Here is a 3,917-nt window from a genome sequence, read left to right on the forward strand (position 1 = left end):
TATTTTTGTTATGCCGTTTTTGTTTAAAACGCTGTGTTTTCAGTGCTGACAAACGTTGCTTAATTTCTTGAATTCGGTTCTTGGCCATCTTAGCTCTCAGACAGTCTCCAGACTTTGGTTTGAAAGTAGAGAAGTAAATCTCGCACAACCAGTTGATTCGCCTTTTGGGTGAAGAACGTGGGGAGGGTTTCTCATGTCTCAAAATGCTCCTTTATGAAACTGCTTACCTTGCTGAATAGACTGACTTACTGCTGGAGCTGTCACTTCCATCACAGGCAGATGTCACCATTGCTTGTGCTGACCGTGAGCTTCCCACCACCTGCAGGGCCTTGCTGTGGCTGCACGTTTTCCTGCTCCTGAAATGTAGGGGAGGGTAAGAGAAGGTAAGAAACTTTTCTGAATGGTCATATGTTTTGAAATGTGCTATTTAAATATCCGACATCTTGACCAAAGCAGTTACCATAGCAGCTCAGTGTGGAAACAGCTTTGATAGGTGCAGGGAGAACCTTTGAGCTGAAGTCTCACTAAACACCTTGACTGGTGCAGGTGAGCCAGAGAGAAGGGCTTGTGGGCAAATGCATTGCCACAAAGAGGTGATACAGCAAAGCTCAGCTAGGAGAGACTTTGCTTTCCCATATGCCTCTCCCTCACTCCCAAATTCTCTTGCACATCTTAATATCCTTAATATCCAACCTGTTTGGCTTCATTTGTTTGTTGTTCTTGAACAAATGAGATAGGAGAAGAAGCTCCTGTCTTTGAAAGCCCATCATAAGCTTGACAGAAACCCCAATCCTGCAAACACCATTGTGGACATAGACTGGGGACCCACAGAGCTGATGTGCCATATACCACAGGCATCCCATGAGCTGCGATGAGTGAGCACCTCATTTGTCTGCAGCAAGTGCTTTCTGCAAGCAGTCAGTATCGTGACAACAATAAAAACCAATTCTCCTTCTGCTCAGAAAGTAGCTGCAAACAGATGGAGAAGATGAAAAGCAAGTCTGTGTGGCAAGCCTCTGCGGGATGCAGTGGTGCAAATGGTGTCATCGGAAGGAAAATGTAACCCCATCGCCCTCTGGTGGGTTTCCAGCACGGCGTTAGGGGGCCGCTCTATGCCATTGCTGCAGCCCTGCTGGGCTGGTCGGAATGGGAGAGGTCATTCCCTGCTGCGGGTTGTGATATGCAGCATCTCCAGAAGCTCACGGGCAGGTTTTGCAGCAGGCTGACTGAGCTGGGTGTACAGCACAGGTTTCTGAGCTGGCGGGACAGGCTTTGTTGTTTAATAACTGCTTGGAGGAGGTGTGGGCTGCATGGTTGGGGGTACGGCTGTGATTGTTGGTTCTCTTCTGAGTGGGGTGGCAAAGCAGCCCCTGCCCAGCGCTGCTTTGAATTAGGATTTTTGAAGCAACGTGCCTCTGATGGCAGCTTTGAAACTCTCCGGTGACAGAAGCCAAATCTTCCGATGGCTGTTCCAGAGGCTGAGAGTGATGCTTTTTTTCCAGCATCGTTTGCCTGCTTTATCTTCCAAGCAAAGTTGCTCTGCTCTGTGGATGGTGCTGCTCACCAGGGGCAGCTGTGGCACTAGTGCTGTTCTGTGACACAACCTGAGCTCTGTGGACCTCAGCACCAATTTGACGTGATCTGTTTCTATGAATGTCTCAATTGGCACCGGTCTCTTCTAGTTATGTATCAAGTGTTATTTTCCCAGGGTTTACTTTTACGCTGACAGGCCTATAATAATAATCCCATCTCTCCAATGAGATAGGCAAAATATTACTTTTTTTTTCTTTCCCAGTCTCACGGGTTGTCTCCTGAAGTTCAAGCCTTGCTGAAATCAACACCAGAGGCTCAGAGGTTCCTCATGCTGGATCATCTTTGGGGCTTGAGGAGAAGCTGCAGGGATCTGCATGTGTGCTGATGTGAGGAGCTGATCCCCAGTGCTACACCTGACTGAGGAGATAGCACCTCTGCGTGCAGCGGATGAAACACAGCTGTGGTTGAGCAAAGGCTGCACACATTGCGTGGTGTGGTTTAAGCGTCCTCGTCAGATGAAACGAGGAGGATATCCTTACAGTTTCTGTATCCATGTATAGATATCCTTGCGTAGTTTACATGTAGATACATGTCAAACAGAACAATCTGATGGCTGCTCCATTTCATGCTACTTTTAAATTTGAAAATATTTCCTTTAGAAAACCCCATGTAGAACCTACGTCAAACCTTCTGCGCTGGCATTAAACAAGAATGCACCTCTGCAGCTCCTGGGGTCAACATTGGATATAGCAGCTGTGGCGCAGGCTACCCAGTGAGGTGGTGAGTCACTGTTCCTGGAGATGCTTGAGAAAAGGGTGGATGTGACAGTGAGGAACACGGCCTGGAGCAGTCACAGGTATGGGCTGGCAGTTGGGCTGGATGGCCTTAGAGGTCTTCCCAACCGTAATGATTTTATGATTCCTGGAAGATGAAGTGGCAAGTCTTCTCCTGCTGGGTTGTGCAATTCACCTGTTGCTGTGCCAGCATTTATCTTCCAGCCTGCTGCGACTTGGCAGTGCGGTGGCCAGCAGTGGCTTCTTGCAGTCCTGCCTTGGTTAGGAGATGGGTGCAGTGCAGCAGGTAGGAGGTGCAGCTCCGTTGCTGGCTGTGTGGCTGTGAAATGCTGTTTGTCTCAGCAGCTGCTCTGGATTCAGCGAATGGAAAAACAAACTGTCGTGTGGCTGTATCTGAACTTTGCGTGCAGATGTTAGATTGCCACAATCTGGGGAAAGAGGGAAGAAAATGAAGTGCTGGTAAAATAAAGCTGCTTGTCCCTTGGGCCAGCATGTGCCAAGGTGATTCCTTCACATCAGAGTGTTTGGATGGGCTCTCGTTAAGAAGTATAACCTCCTCTTCTACAAAGGGGTGATCTAACCCAGAGGTTACAGGAGAAGGGGATCTGGAGCTGTTTCTGTGCAGTTTCCCTACATCTGCCTGAGGCTGTGAGATGGATTCAGTCATGGTGAGAGCATGGGGGGCTGAGCTGTGGCTCCCAGAGACGCCCCTGTCTGTGCTGACTGCTTGGGGAGTCGTGGGGAGGTTGTTACATCTTGGATGTCATCTGCCCTAAATAAGGAATAGAAGCTGTAGTGGGTCATTGTGGTTCTGCTTTTGAAGATTTTTGGTCCCCTTTTTGGCTATGAAAATCAGAAATTGGGACTCTGACAGATCCTTCTTGGAAATGGTCCAGAAACATCTGCTTTGCTCTTCTATAGAAAAGGGAACCCTGTCTTAAAGGCACTTCTTTCTCTCACTTTTCCTGTAAAGGAGCAATAAGTGCAGCTCCGTGTACTGCTGCTCTCTGTGCCCAAGGCACAGGATGCTGATCCCAGAGACACAAGGACCTGGTTGGAGGGCCCAGCACAGTGTGTTGGGGTGGGAACCATCCCTTTGCTTCCTCATGGGATCAGTGCGGATTTATAAAGCACTCTGCAAAAGAAGAGTTAAACTGTGCATGCAGAGCTGCTGCTGATCCACAAATGAACGTGTTCCAACAGGAACAATAAATCTTGTCCGTACCTGCGCATGCTGGAGCCAGATCCCAGCAGCACCAGCCACAGTTCCTACCTATCTTCCTTCCTTCCAATTATTTGATTATCTTTTCCTTGCGACACATACGTTCCTGTTATTTCTGCCCCATTTCAGAGCAGCTGGAGGAGTTCAGCTGCAGGTGTGTTCCTACCCCCCTCCCTGTGGTGCTGATGCAGTGCAGATGACCATAAACATGAAATTTGGATGGAGCAGATCTGACAGCAGCCACATGGTGTGCTGGGTGCCAGTGGCCACTTGCAGCCTACCATTAGGTTGGGCTGCTAAGGGCAGAGAAATCAGAAAGCATTGCAGAATGATGAGGATGAGCTGGTTGGCCTGAGGCTGTTGGGTGC

This window comes from Excalfactoria chinensis, chromosome 7 (genome assembly GCF_039878825.1).
Source record: "Excalfactoria chinensis isolate bCotChi1 chromosome 7, bCotChi1.hap2, whole genome shotgun sequence".
Lineage (NCBI taxonomy): Eukaryota > Metazoa > Chordata > Aves > Galliformes > Phasianidae > Excalfactoria > Excalfactoria chinensis.